The sequence below is a fragment of the Anabrus simplex genome, chromosome 12 (assembly GCF_040414725.1).
Source record: "Anabrus simplex isolate iqAnaSimp1 chromosome 12, ASM4041472v1, whole genome shotgun sequence".
NCBI lineage: Eukaryota > Metazoa > Arthropoda > Insecta > Orthoptera > Tettigoniidae > Anabrus > Anabrus simplex.
In genome coordinates this window covers 53791391-53807135 of record NC_090276.1, presented here as the reverse complement: position 1 = coordinate 53807135, position 15745 = coordinate 53791391, and the positions used below count along the sequence as shown (strand labels likewise).

Genomic DNA, 15745 nt, shown 5'->3' with positions numbered 1-15745 from the left:
CCACGTACACAAGACCAATTCCGCGTAGCAGTGCAAGATGCCTGGGTCCAGATCCCTCCAGAACACTGTAGAGTCGATGTCTCGCTGCCGTTTTGAGGAACAATTCGTTATTAACATCACATTCGGTGTCTTCCCAGGGATTTTGGCCACTCAATGTATGTGTTACCATATCTCCTCCTAAACTACTTTAGCAATTTCAGCCAAATTTAGTACACATATGGCTTACAATCTGAAAAAAACCTACTGTGGGGAAGACATGTAAAAATACTCGTAAAGGGCCAATATTAGTGATGAATGGTGGCACTCTAGATACCGTTTAAGTACAAGCTCCAAGGGGGTGAGAAGGGTTGAAGAATTAAGTGTCCAAAATCTACTTTCGCGGTGAATTAACAGCTTTCGGGGTCGCTAGGTTGATTGGAGACTGTTCTATGGCAGTTGGAATCATGTGTATCATATGTATAGCGGAACGTGCAAATACATATTTTTATTGTTTATTTAAAAGATCAACTACTTCCCAGACAATCTTGGTTGCCACAAGGACAAAGTTTAATGTGAAAGCGAAAATTAAAACTTACGGTTAAAATTAAACACCACGTAACAATAACACTGTCTGCCTCTGTTTTGTAATGGTTAGTGTAATTAGCTGCCACCCCGGAGGTCCGGGTTCAATTCCCGGCTATGCCACGAAATTTGAAAAGTGGTGCGAGGGCTGGAACGGGGCCCACTCAGCCTCGGGAGGTTCGATTCCCACCTCAGCCATCCTAGAAGGGTTTTTCCACTTCTCCTCCAGGTAAATGCCGGTATGGTACCTAACTTAAGGCCACGGCCGCTTCCTTCCCTCTTCCTGGTCTATCCCTCCCATTCTTTCCATCCCCCCGCAAGGCCCCTGTTCAGCATAGCAGGTGAGGCCGCCTCGGTGAGGTACTGTTCATCCTCCCCAGTTGTATCCCCGACCCAGAGTCTGAAGCTCCAGGACACTGCCTTTGAGGCGATAGAGGTGGGATTCCCCGCTGAGTCCGAGGGAAAAACCGACCCTGTAGGGTACCCAGATAAAGTAGAATAAGAACAATAACACTAACACATCGTTCGTCACAATAAAGATATCTACAAAAATTCACTCCTCCCGCAAGTAATAGGTAAAATTTCAAAAAAGGATCCGAACAGCGCTTGATATTACAGTCAGTAAATAATTATTTGTCAGCGGTCATACCATGTGGAATACACGGGTTCTCGTCCGATCACCGCAGTTAGGCAACATTGGATATGGGCAGTACTTGGATGGGTGACCGCTTGGGAACACCACGTACCGTTGGCCAATTCCATTTTTGATGGCCCCGTGGTGTAATGGTATTGTTCCTGTCTCTTCCCCCAGTTCGATTCCCGGGCAGGTTAGGAATCTTTACCTCGATCTGAGGGCCGGTTCCAGGTCTACTGAGCCTACGTGATCAGAATTGAGGCGCTATCTGACGCTAAGATCGCGGCCCCGGTCTATAAAGCCAAGAATAACGTCCGAGAGGATTTGCCGTGCTGACCACACGACACCTTGTAATATGCAGGCCTTCAGGCTGAGCAGCGGTCTCTTGGTAGCCCAATGTGCGACGAGCAGTCTGGTTCGATGTTGAGGGCCAAAGGACTATTGTTGTTGGTTCTGTTTCATGCAAGCTAAATTATATTACTACCCCGATTACGAAAATGGTCCTGTGAACGAGGAGTAGAGCAGGTAGTAGATGAATGTGGTGTTGAGAAGTTGCCAACACATGTGCACAAACTCCATTAGATGAAGAGAGCACAGTGAGTTCAATGTTCTCTACACGAATTATTTGAATTAGCTGCCTCTGTGGATCCGTGGTAGAGTGTCGGCCTCCGGATCCCAAGATAGCGGGTTCAAACCCGGCAGAGGTAGTCGGATTTTTGAAGGGCGGAAAAAAGTCCATTCGACACTCCATGTCGTACGATGTCGGCATGTAAAAGAACTCTGGTGGTACATTTGGTATTTACCCGACAAAATTAATTAAATCTCAGCCATAGACGCCCAAGAGAGATCCGGTTTATTCTAGGTCCGCTAGATGGCAGACAGAGTAAACCGGAACGTCGAAATTGACGAGCAGACAGCCAGATGGCGTCAAATCGAAATGTCTGCAAACGGTAGCTGAGGCCATACGATTATTATTATTATTATTTATTATTTGAATTCAAAATTGTCTAAATATCTAACTTAAGAGAAGGTGGAGATTGTTGTTTTAAGAAGAAGTACAACTGAGAAATCAGTCTTCAAAAATGAGGTAATGGGCGAAAGGTAGATAAGGTGTGCTCCATTCAACTGGTTTGTTACGAGGCTGTGATGTTCTTATGTTTGTTTCCTTTAAAGTGCACACTGACTGACTCGCGGTCGCACATATGAAGTCACTTCAGTACATCGATACCAACGCCGTACTTTCTACGTATAAGTGTCCCGCATGCAGCAATGATGAATGGGATATCTAAGAACTGATTTTCACAGGGATACTACTGCCTGCAGGTTAGTTGCGTCAGAATATGAGAGAACAAAGGAGCCTTCGTGGCTCAGGCGGCAACGCGCTGGCCTCTCACAGCTAGGTTCCGTGGTTTAAATCCCGCTCACTCTACGTGAGTTTTGTGCTGAACAAAGCGGATGCGGAACAGGTTTTCGACCGGGTATTCCGGTTTTCCCTGTAATAATTCATTCTAGGAATAATATCCAATATAATTTCACCTGTCTGTCATTAATCATTGCTCCAGAGGAGTGCGACAGGTTTCGGCAGCCGGCACAATTCCTATCCTGGCCTGACCATCCATGTCTGACCCGGTGAAATGAATGGAAACAGGCTGTGAATATGGATGAAGAGATAACAGATGGACGGCCGCTCGCTGCATTTTCCTCAGATCTACCCGTCAGATTGTAATAGTCAGCCTCGTTTTAGAATATACAGTTGCAGGGTTGTATTGGGCACAGCAGCACTACAGTTACCGCCAGCATATCGACAGTGACTGGTGTGTCCATAAACGACGAATGCACAGCCATAATTTTCATCTATGGACAATTTAGTTGAAATGCAGACGAAGCTTGCTGACGGTATGCCTTCTATACACGTATTTCACCGAAAAGAGTTGGAATTATCAGGTAAGGGATCGTTCAAGGCACATACAAGCAACTCGTTGGTAGAATAGAATATCTCTAACTTTATAACCTTTATCTTCTGCATCTTTGACCTGTTTACAAACACACCCTGTTACAGAACAGGAGTAGTAAAATGACTGCTATTTGTTTCACGATGTAGCGCTCCTTTGTAAACCAGTAGTTAGGCAACCCTTTCGTCAGTAGTGCATGCGCGACACTTATAAGGAGAAAGCACGGGGCAGGACTCCCACCTGGTATTTGTGTGATGGCATCATAATTTTCTATTTTCCGACGGTTAACTGGGAGAAGTGATTGAAATTCGATAATATCGAGCAGGAATCATGGTATGGAGATGCGAAGAGCATCTGTTATTAAACACCACTGGAAGACCGAAATCAAATAACGGAGTCCTGCGAGTGGAAAAAGAGTGTGAAAGATGGATAAGAAGAATATCCAGAACTGAAGGCGCCTGAGTGTCAGATGAGCATATGAAATGGGAAGAGGGATGGCTGCCTGCTAGGGATGAACAAGAAAAGAATTATACGAACAGACCTCTATAAATTGAACAAGTTCGATAATTCGGAGAAAAATAGTCGAACTGTCTGGATGGAGGCTGTCAAGTAGAAATTTATCCTTTACTCTTCGAATTATAGTAAGACCCCAAACTAGGATTACTCGATTCGAGAACTGGAAAAGACCCGAGAGAAAGCACCACAATTTGTTCTGGGTAATTTCCGACAAAAGAGTGGTGTTACGAAAATGTTGCAAACTTTGGGCTGGGAAGCTTGGGAGTAAGGAGAGGAGCTACTCGACTAAGCGGCATTTCCCAAACTCTCCGTAGAGGGATTCCTGTGTGGATCAGTAGTAGAGTGTCAGACTCCGGATCCAGAAATAGCGGGTTCAAACCTGGAAGAGATTTCTGAAGGACGGAATAAAGTCCATACGACAGTCCAGCCACAGATGCCCAAGAGAGTTTCGGTTTACTTGGTCTGCCCTCTAGTCGGTCTAGAATAAAAAGGAACGTCGAAATTGACGAGCAGACAGCCAGATGGCGTCAAATTAAAATTTTTGCACACGGTAGCTGAGGACACACGATTATTTATTTATTTATTTATTTATTTATTTATTTATTTATTTATTTATTTTGCACACTTTCGTGGTAATGATATTCAATAAATTTTACAGATTTTAGAAAATCGAGCACAATAAACCCCCTAATTTACACTACATTTTAACGCAGAATTTGAACCCATACTTTTCCTCCGAACAATTCGAGTCGTGGCATTGGCCACCGTCTTCTGCATGGTCTTGTAGATGTTGGTTGTTGACATACAAATTCTTCAGTCCTTCCACCAGAATTTTAGGTACAGCAGCTGTACTCGAAATGATGATTTGGTACAATGATCAGCTCTTCATAGTGCCATAGTCTTTGAATATGTTCTGCCAGTTGTGTATACTCTTTGATTTTCTCGGTATACTTCGTAAGGAGATTCCCAATGTTCGGGACACCTATGTCGATCAGAACGGCACGTTTTATTCCCTTCTCTAAGGCCACTATATCCGGTCTGTTGTGGATAGTCGTGTTATCCGCGATAATTGTTCGGTCCCAGTAAAGTTTAATCTCGTCATTTTGGAGTAATGTTTGAGGGCTGTTGTTAAAATAGGGAAGTTTTTCACCAACCAGTCTGTATTCAAGTTCTTGGTGCAAAATCTTGGCAACTGAGTCGTGGCGTTCCTTAGTCTCTTTTCTTGAGAAATGTGAGCATCCGGAAGTAACATGGTGGATGGTTTCTTGCGTTTGCCAGCCATGTCGGGACGAGTCCGTCATGAGTGTTGCATCTCTTGCCACGTTTATGAGATAGCTTTTGTTTGGAATGACTTGGTCTCGTACAGCCAACATAAGACGTTCTGTTTCGGGGAACATTTGTCCTGCAGTCAGCCAAAAGTTCGATACTTCTAAATCAACTTGTCTGGCTAACTAGGGCTGCTTCCGATGTAGTGATTTTACTAGCCATGCGTCCAACTTCTGCAAATCAGTTCTTAATTCTTGCTCTAGGTCTCGGTGGTTAAGAAGTAACGGAGTTACATCATCCACTTCACGTATCATTCGGTGCAGGTACGAGTTTTCAGCTGATGTATGAAAATACTCCCTCAGTGCTACTACTTGCCGTGATAGCGGAGCTCCAATGTCCATTATTATTATTATTATTATTATTATTATTATTATTATTATTATTATTATTATTATTATTATTACTATTATTAGATGGGTGGCATGATTGACATCAGTAGACGAATATGCTTCGGTAGAGTTTTTACAGGTAGGAAACATTATAATATAAAGAGAATTGGAATTCAAGTGGACAAATTGGGGCAAATATTCATTTATACGTAGAGGAATTGGTCATAGGAAGAATTTATCAAGGGAAATATTCGATATATTTCAAAGTTCTTTTAAATCATTTAAGTAAAGACTTAGGTAAACAAGTGATAGGTAATGTGTCCTAAACGCAGATCAGTCGTGATGATTGAATCCCCTACTAGTTATGCAACTCTTCCTACTGAGCTTACTTGCGGGCTGCAAGAAGCATTCTACTTGTTGAAATCTAACTATTGTTGAACTGGAATCCGCTGCCAGCTGTTTGGCTCCTCCAGCTAACCCTGTTTATGCACTTGCTTGCGTACGGCGGCCGAGATACTTTCAGTGCCATAAATACTTCAAGTGTTGAGAGCGCTTTCGATAACACATCTAGCGCGGCATATGGTCACTGTTTGACAGGCTAGAGTGGCTTACCTGCATGAGACAGCTCCCTAGGTATCTCTTTATTATTAGTAGGTTACTATTATTATTTCTTTCCTACTCCGTTTACCCTCCAGGCTTAGTTTCTTCCTCGGACTTGGCGAGGGATCTCACCTCTACCGCCTCAAGGGCATTGTCCTAGAGCGTGAGTCTTTGGGCCGGGGGATACAACTGGGAAGGAAGATCAGTACCTCGCCTGCTATGCTGAACAGGGTCCTTGTGTGGCGGGATGGGAAGATTGGAATGGATGAACAAGAAAGAGGGAAGGTAGCGCCCGTGGCCTCAAAGAGAAGTTGGAAACCACAGGAAACTACTTCGAAGATGGCTGAGGTGGGTATCGAATCCCCCTCTACTCAATTGATATCTTGAAGCTGAGTGGACACCGTTCAATGACGTATCACTTTTCAAATTTCATAGCAGAGCCGAGAATCGAACCCGGACCTCCGGGGATGGCAGCTAATCACACTAACCACTACACCACAGAGCACGTTAAATCGAAACTTCCATTCTTGCTATGTTCCTTCTTCCTCTCCACCCACATATTTTGTTTCATTCGTTCTGATGTCTGTTTCGGGAGCTGTTCTATGTTATGTGGCTGCTTTCATTTTAATTTTTTTTTCGTAAAAATGTTCCTACTCTTCATTCTTTATGTGAATGTTTGCTTCTTTGAGATCATTTAAGGTCTTTGTACTTAATCTTTACGCTTTTATTGAAAATTTGCTTGTCAGTCTGCCATCATTCATTCTGTCCGGCTCCATGGCTAAATGGTTAGCGTGCTGTCCTTTGGTATAGAGGGTCTCGGGTTCGATTCCCGGCTGGGTGGGAGATTTCAACCTTACGTGGTTAATTCTCTTGGCACCGAGCTCGATAGCTACAGTCGCTTAAGTGCGGCCAGTATCCAGTAATCGGGAGATAGTGGGTTCGAGCCCCACTGTCGGCAGCCCTGAAGATTGTTTTCCGTGCTTTCCCATTTTCACACCAGGCAAATGCCGGGGCTGTACCTTAATTAAGGCCACGGCCGTTTCCTTCCAATTCCTAGGCCTATCCTGTCCCATCGTCGCCATAAGACCTATCTGTGTCGGTGCGACGTAAAGCAAATAAAAAAAAATTCTCTTGGCCCGGGAACTGGGTGTTTGTGCTGTCCCCAACATCCTTGCAACTCACACACCACATATAACACTATCCTCCACCACAATAACACGCAGTCACCTACATATGGCAGATGCCGCCCACCCTCATCGGAAGGTCTGCCTTACAAGGGCTGCACGCAACTAAAAATAGCCACACGAAATTATTATTATTATTATTATTATTATTCATTCTGTTCAAATGTCCGAAAAACGACAGTCTTCTTCTTCTATTACTATTATTGGCGGACGATATGAGCGGTAGAAATGATGAAGGAAAGAAGAGCGGTGTTCTATGGAAATTTAATGAGGCTGGATAGGAGTCGGCTGACGAAACGGGTCTTTGAGTTCCTCAATCAACGGAAAATGAAAATAGAGGAAGGTTGTCCAGTTGAACTTCCTCTTAAAACAATAATCACCACCACCACCCCCGCCAAAATATTTTTGTCTCAGTTGCTATACACTTAGTCATTAACCAATATAATTTTTTTTTAAATGTCACGTTGAGAATACGAAAAGTGCATTATTTAAATATTTCAGAACAGCAATAAATCTCCAGATTACAGTATTAATCTTACAGTTATGAGTAACTCCTGGATTTGTAGACAGTATTAGCCTAGAATGGAAAATAATTTGGTTAGTAGGAAGTATCGTCCAGGCCGCCTTTCCGTAATGTAGCGAGGGTAGCATGAGTTCTAGGGGTTCTGACGGGCTGTAACCGCAATGTTTATGCAAAACTAGTAACATAGCCTTTGTGCAGGCTAGAGTATATTTGTTACTCCCTTCATTCCAACGTATTAATGCCTAGAAATCATGGCTCTAGATGAAGTACTAGTCACAAATGCCTACGGATGCAATCTATATTGTCACTTGTGAATTATTACCACGTGAGGAGACAATGTAAATTTTATAGCAGAAGGAAAGAAACGTTTAAGAACTGTGACCGTGGCCAAGAAGTCTCTGAAATTTGTCTTTTGTTATGAAATAAAAGGAGTCATTTGTGAATGAGAGAAGAAACGTTACCTCTGTACGTATTTATGCAAGCTAGTTATGCGATATTGGATTTTTTCCATTAGCTACGCGTTGTTGTTTCTTGAGGAGGGAGGTACAGTTTTTAAGACCAAAAAGTTATTGTTTTAATCATTTAAAATGGATAACAGACTTCCATCTTCCATCAGTGGGAAAGTTCATCTTGCGATCAGCGTGTTAGATTTTCTAATTTTTTTTACAGTTGACCTCATGTCGAACTGATACAGATAGATCTTATGGCGACGAAGGGATAGGAAAGGGCTACCATTGGCCTGAATTGAGGTGCAGCCCCTGGTGTAAAAATGAGAAACCACGGGAAAACATCTTCCGAAAATCTGTGAAGATGTTTATTGTAAATTTGCATTTATGTGGGATATTTCTCTTATTGCAGTTTGTTATTTAATTTTCCATTGCATGATCTGTAATTGGGTTATCGTGTAGATCATAAATCAATATATTATATTCATGGCTGCCGATAGCCGGGTTAGAACTCACTATCCACCGAATGGAAGCTCACCAGTAATTCGGAATTCGAGCTAATACCGTAACACTTGTAAGTGATGTAGCCTACCATACTGGAATATATAAAAACAATGTTTATCTTTCAACATTGAATGTTTTTGTAAAACCAAAGTAATATAATTTACACAGCATCTCTCAATGTCATACCACAAAAAGGAAACCAAATAACTCTTCCCGACACTGTAATTTAGAAGTTGCACATAAGACGAAAATTATGTCATTTATCCAACCACATCAAAATGGAGCAATATTGAATCTATACTATTTCATATAAAGCACACTCAAAACTGAAACATGTTAAAAACGCATGCACATCAAGACAAAGAATTATAAGCAAAAATTACAAATCTGAAAGATAACGAAGTCTAAAAGAAATATTTACATTTTTGTCGAGTATTTTTTTTCTTATAAGACTTCTAATTGTGCTATGTAGATAAAATTTTAAACAATAAGCGGGGAGTATCAGAGTGAAACGCCGCAGGTCTCGCAGTGTGCAACGTCTTTTTTCGACAACCTCCACGCTAGACCAACACAGGAAGAACTATAATACGTGTGACATAGCGCGCCACTGTAAATTAAAATCAACTCGCATCAAACCTATCAAAATTCTATGGCCAAAGAGTCCCTTGGAACATATACAATAAAATAACTATATCAAGAATGGAAAAATTACGACATCATGACACAGTAGTTAAATCAGAAGCACTTTATGCATCTGAAACTAGTACAATTGTTTGCAAATGTCGAATAAAGAGCATCGAAAAACAAGGAAGGAAAATTCTCAGAATAATCTTAGGACTAAAATGCGAAAATGGATGAAAAAAAGAAATCACGTGAAATCATTCAAGTCACAGAAAAATTACAAATACCGTCAGCAAACGGCGATTACTATTTTATGGTCACTTATATAGAACAGGCTCACAAATAATAGTTTAAACTTAGCCTTATCAATGAAAAATCACAATAATGAGTGAATACCAAAATGAAATTGGCATTAATGAAGAAACCAGTCAAGACAGAATAAAAATCAGAACTTACTTCACAAATACAGATTTTCTGCAAAACTTACCCGACTATAAACAGAATGGACTGAACAACGTAAAAAGGAAAACAGCGAGAGGATGAAGAGAATAAGAAAAACCAATAAACTACTAATAGGTTCAAACTCGCTCCTTAGTTGGGCATAACGAATGAAAACAAGAAAAGTCGATTACTATCCAGGGGTAGGTATGTATTGCAATCTCTTCGAGGTTGGCGCCAGAGGTACTCCTGAAGCCTGTGCTAGTTGGATGGGGAGAAAAAGAGCCTACAGGAGATAAACGGTGGCCGGTAGATGTAGATATTTACGGGTTGTATGTATGGCTGTTATCTTTTCCTTTTTAGTAATCACTTGCCACTAATTTGAAATAATTTTTATATTTTTATTTTATTTTATTTTGTTTTTGTAACTTTCAGTGTCACAAGTACATTTGTGCAACTATAGCCGTATTGTATGAGAAAAACTCAACATAAGATGAGGACATTTGCAAACGGAACAAGTTTTAGTGAAAATGCGGCTTCACTCTCTTTCTGAACCCGGGTTTTTTTAAGCAGTAATGGGTTAGAATGCAAACTAATTTCGTGTCGTGCAACCCGTTCTTCCACAAAGTAGCGATAGTAATATAAATTGTAGGTGTGCTATTGGCCGTACCCCTAATGTCTATGCAAATCGCATAGCATGACAGTTGTACAGGGAAGAGGATACTTATTATTTGCTTACGTAAGTTTGTTTAGTAACTTAGCCGTACCTCAAAATCTGAACTCTGTATACGCACACTTAGTTGCTTTGTTTCACCGCACCCAGTATAACCAACAGAAGGAATATCAAGCGTCTTGTTTTACTATTTCTGTATAATTCTTTGCCCGTGGTGTAGGGGTAGCGTGCCTGCCTCTTACCCGGAGGCCCCGGGTTCGATTCCCGGCCAGGTCAGGGATTTTTACCTGGACCTGAGGGCTGGTTCGAGGTCCACTCAGTCTACGTGATTAGAATTGAGGAGCTGTCTGACGGTGAGATAGCGGCCCCGGTCTAGAAAGCCAAGAATAACGGCCGAGAGGATTCGTCGTGCTGACCACACGGCACCTCGTAATCTGCAGGCCTTCGGGCTGAGCAGCGGTCGCTTGGTAGGCCAAGGCCCTTCAAGGGCTGTAGTGCCATGGGGTTTGGTTTGGTTTGGTTTGGTATAATTCTTTGAGTGGATGATTTCAACGCTTCTAGCAGAAGCAGTGAAGGTGAGATCGGTGGTTTTGATTTCCGCTCAGGGAGTCGAGAAATTTAGAAAATAATTTTATATTTCTTGAGAAACACATTTCCTTAAGGTTCCCTTAGCATAAAACAAAAAAGAGAAGCGGATTAATTTCTGAGCGCAAGTGTCTCAGTGCGAGCTTATGGACAGTGGAAACGTTTAGCTACCGCTCTTTCAAGGACCTTCACGTCCTGAAAGAAGAGAAGTTTGTCTTTGAAATGCTGTTATTAGAAATACGCCTTTTCCGACAGCCTCACTCGATCGTATAGGGACGTAACTGATGGGGTCGCGGGTGCGAACTGTAACGCACATGTGGATCTGGTCGTGTTTTAAAGTCGGCTGCCCTTCCTGTCGTATTCACTTTTGCGTGTTTCTCTAATGGTTGGTATTGTGATGTGTTTTGTGAATGGTTAACACAAACACAAGCACCCAGTCCCCGAGCCAGATATTTAACCATATACTGTTAAAATCTGCGCTCTCACCGCGAATTGAACTCGTGGCCCTCTGAAACCAAGAAAAGTACATTAGCCAACGAGCTGGACGAGTCCTACAGGGACCAACTTTTCAGATTGTCGAAAGGAAGGACTAACATTTACACATCAAAGGTTTTCGACGACGTAAGGCTGAGAAAGGGATAGGATTGGGAAGGAAGCGGCTGTGGCCTTAATCAAGGTACAGCTCCAGCATTCGTCTGGTGTGAAAATGGGGAACCACGGAAGATACAATTCCGAAAATGGCTTTCATGGCCGTAGATCTAAAAATCACAGGAAATCACTATCAATACTGATCGGAACAAGATCAATTTTTTTTTTTTTGCTAGTGGCTTTACGTCGCACCGACACAGATAGGTCTTACGGCGACGATGGAATAGGTAAGGGCTAGGATTTAGAAGGAAGCGACCGTGGCCTTAATTAAGGTACAGCCTGGTGTGAAAATGGGGAACCACGGAAAAACATCTTCAGGGCTGCCGACTGTGGGATTCGAACCCACTATCTCCCGGATGCAAGCTCACAGCTGCGCGCCCCTAACCGCACGGCCAACTCGCCAATTGGCCTCAAGTCCGAATCATACTTAAATATAATTCCAAAAGAATGGAAATATAAGTTTTTCCCATAACTTTAGAACGTTTTTGTAGCTTTCAACTTCACTAATTGTTGTTTAGAATTGTTTAAATTGTAGATCTAATATCACAACCGTTTTTTTATTGTTTCGAGTTCTTTACGAACAATTTCCTTTCTTAAATCAGTGGTTACTGTATTTTTTATTCTTTCTCTTCGGGCAGCCTCGAGGTGAAGGAAGAATTGAAAATACACAAGGCACAACAATGTATGTTTCCTTCACTTTGTATAGCTTTCTACTGAGTATTCACGAGGAACTATGTCACACGATATACCCATGCTCAAAACTGTTCAATACAGTTAAACATGCGAGAAGCGAACGAGTCACTTTTGCGCGATAGATCCAAGGAGAACTGATGAAATAACTTTCGTTTTTAGACGTAACTAATAATAAGGGTACAGAAATGATATCAAAAGAACCGAGTGGCTTGATGTTATTGTTGTGGAGATAAACAGTTTTCTCCTCTCTCGAAAATGTATGTATGTTTAGGCGGTAATAGGTTGTAATGCAAACTAAATCTAACTAGGAGGAAGAGTCACCTAGCCTGCTCTTCCGTAGTGATTTCTAAGGAGTTCTAGTAGGCCGTACCCCTAATGTATATGCAAATATCCTAGCAGAACTGTTATCCGGGTTAGTATATACTCGTTACACCCTTCTTAAGTTTTCATTCTAACGTAAACATGCTTAGTTTGCTTTTTCCCTACCACCCTAGAATTATGAAAATCGAATATTTAACAAAGATTTGTCTTACATAAGAAAGCAATTGGAGTCTTCCTGGAAGACGTCGATATTGTTATGCAGCTTACCCGCTAGGAAGCCGAACAATTTAGAATAAAATAACTCTGAGGTACACTAAACCTTCTCGAAGAAGGAGTACCAGATTCATTCCTGGGAGAAATGACATAAAACTAACCACTGTATTCAACGGAGTTCTCAGCTTACGAACAATGGAAGCCTTTACCTTCCACGCCTCCAAGCACTTTTATGGCCTGTACCAAGGTGGTTTAACTTTTGCGATGATGTCATTACGATAACATTCTACCGATGTCTCGCCCCCATCCCATGCGGACTAAACCATAAAATCATCAGAAGGATTGACTGTCATTTCCACGTAATAAAAGCTTCAGATTTTTAGAGAAAATCAAATGTTTGACATTTGACATGGCTGAGTTGTGAAAGAGGTTTGCCTTCGAGGCGGCTGTGCGTGAGTATGTGCTACTTTTAAGAAAACACTCTATTCACAGGGGACCAACATGTGAGGTCATCGGCCCATTCCACTCTTTAAGGTGACACTCCGGAGATAAAAATATATTTTTAACTAATGCATGGATTTTCAGGATACATTGTGGGAATGTCACGAATATTTCTTTCATATACATGCAATAGTTTTTCCAAAATAAATTTTTGACATTTCAAATTACATTTTTTCATAAAATTTAATTAACATATTAATGTAAATTCGTAGTTATGTAGATAATATTTCTTTTAAAAGCGCTACGTATCGATTTTTCTGTACATAATTTATATAAGGAGATATATCGTACTAAAGTTTGTGTAATTTTTACGTTTTAAAATTTTGGACTAAAAAATTCCTACTACTTGAAAAACTTTGCAATCAAAAATTCCATACGCAGGTTTCTTAATATAGTTGTGATATATATACCACACAAAAATTATTATATTTGTCAGAATATTGTGGGAGAAAAATGGGATTTAAATGCAAAATTACAATTGTCAAACAAAGCATTATTACAGTGATAAATTGTTTGAATTCAGCGGAATAACCTCGTGACAATAAAAAATAAACCCAATCCTTTCAATTTCAGTCATTAAAAATGTTCACCAAAATAAAGACTTTTATCTCCGGAGTTTCTCACCTTAAAACAAAATCTTAGAAAACTGTGTCTTGTAGAAAACCCACTCAGGGTCAGTTTGTTGCATACCGAGTACAATAACATATACGCAGGGAAAATGTATACGTTTTTCTAATACTGTTCTCATTCAAACCATTCAGAATTGTTAGTACAGCCGGGTTCGGTAGTCGTAGTCAACCTCGAAAGGAAGGGAGAGAAGTCTAGCGAACAAATTAACTTCCGTACACTGTACTTTTAAGCAGAAAAAAGGACAATAATAAAATAATTAAGGAGGCACTCCCATCTCCTTCACTGTGTAATCAAGTCATTAAGTTTTTCAAAGACACTCGACTGTACTCAAAATTTATAACGCCGACATCTCTTATATCCCTCCTTTTCCTCACTCTGTAACCAATTGTTACAATGATGTAAAATCTAGAATTAGAAGTCACGATAAGACATTGGGGTTGAACAGACTATAAACCAACTTAGTAACAAAAATATGGTGTGTATTATTTCGAGTCATGGAATCATCAATCTGAATCGAAGTATGAATTCAAAATTTGCAATTTGAGGCAATTATTTCTGCGTTAAAGTTAATTTAAATATAAATGGAATACATGCTCGTAGTGAAACAAAAGGACGATATAAATCGGAACATTATAAATATAGGAATCTCGATGAAATACTGCAATTTACATCGTGGCAAAGTATTCACTTTGCAATTTCGAAAATACTTCTAACCATTGAGTATGCGCTCTGTATCTTATAAGGATATTTTTAAATGCATGGAATGGGATTTGCAAAAGGGTTTTGTTTCCCTGTTCTTTAAAGAGATAAGAAGATCCAAAGGACATTCAGTTCGACTCACCGTGCTGACTGGTAGATGATGTTGACGACGCCGCCTCCAACTGATAGAAAGCGCCGTGCGGTCGCCGGTTCCCGCACTTTAAACTCGACGCCGGCCCACGTGTGTAATGTGGGGGGAACGGCTCATTGGGTGCTCACGCGCACAAGGGCGTCGCGTCGCAGAAGATCAGGCGTTCGCCACGCATCCGCGGAAAAGATACTCGCACCATTGAACGGAATGGATTTGTTGTGTCTTCATTTAGATGAATCATCATAATGAACCTGACATCGTACTTAACTCATTAAAGCCGAGTGACCTATTTTAAAGACAACGCCTTAATATTAGCTTGTTAAATTACATCAAAGTCTTAAACCACTTTCGTGCTGTTGTGGCAAATTTACTTTTATCAGGAATAACAATGTTACTTTATTAATTTTCAAACCCTCAGCAGGGTAGGGGAAGTCCGTGTAATTTGGACCACTTAACTTTAAACACCCGTAACACTATATTGATCATAATGACAATTTCCACAGTTTTAAACACGGCAATTATAACCATGTATCAAATGATTTGGTGGAAATAGAAGTTAATATTATCTTAAGGATTTGTTTAAAAGTAATATTTATTCCAAAATTTGTTATCGTGTAATTTGGACTGGTTAATATAAACATTTAATGCATTTATTATGAAATTCTAAGAAATAAAATACGACACTATGAGTTGTGTTTGGAATGTAGGACAATTATAAAACAATTCGTCCTGATTTTTGGCGCATTTTTCATGAGCTCACTCTTTGCAACTATTGCACTGAATCCAGTCGTCATAATAATTCTTGTCATTACAATGCAAACAGTTTGTGATTTTTTCCTTCTGTTTGTAATGAACAGTTTCTCGACCGCTGCTCAGCCCGAAGGCCTGCAGATTATGAGGTGTCCTGTGGTCAGCACGACTAATCCTCTCGGCCGAAATTCTAGGTTCTCTAGCCGGGGCCACTATCTCGCCGCCAGATAGCTCCTCAATTGTAATC

The 15745-nt window shown here is 40.8% G+C and overlaps 1 protein-coding gene and 1 pseudogene across 1 annotated transcript in view; one reads left to right on the top strand and one right to left on the bottom strand.

Moving 5' to 3' along the window:
- The window catches only part of LOC136884307 (uncharacterized), a 156925-nt gene extending 142102 nt beyond the window's left edge, over positions 1-14823 (bottom strand). Inside the window, exon 1 of the mRNA XM_067156382.2 lies at positions 14740-14823. The gene's annotated coding sequence lies outside the window, so the exon portion shown is untranslated. The remainder of the gene's footprint in view (positions 1-14739) is intronic.
- LOC136884583 (5S ribosomal RNA) lies at positions 1197-1315 on the top strand (annotated as a pseudogene).
- Positions 14824-15745: the final 922 nt, after the last annotated feature.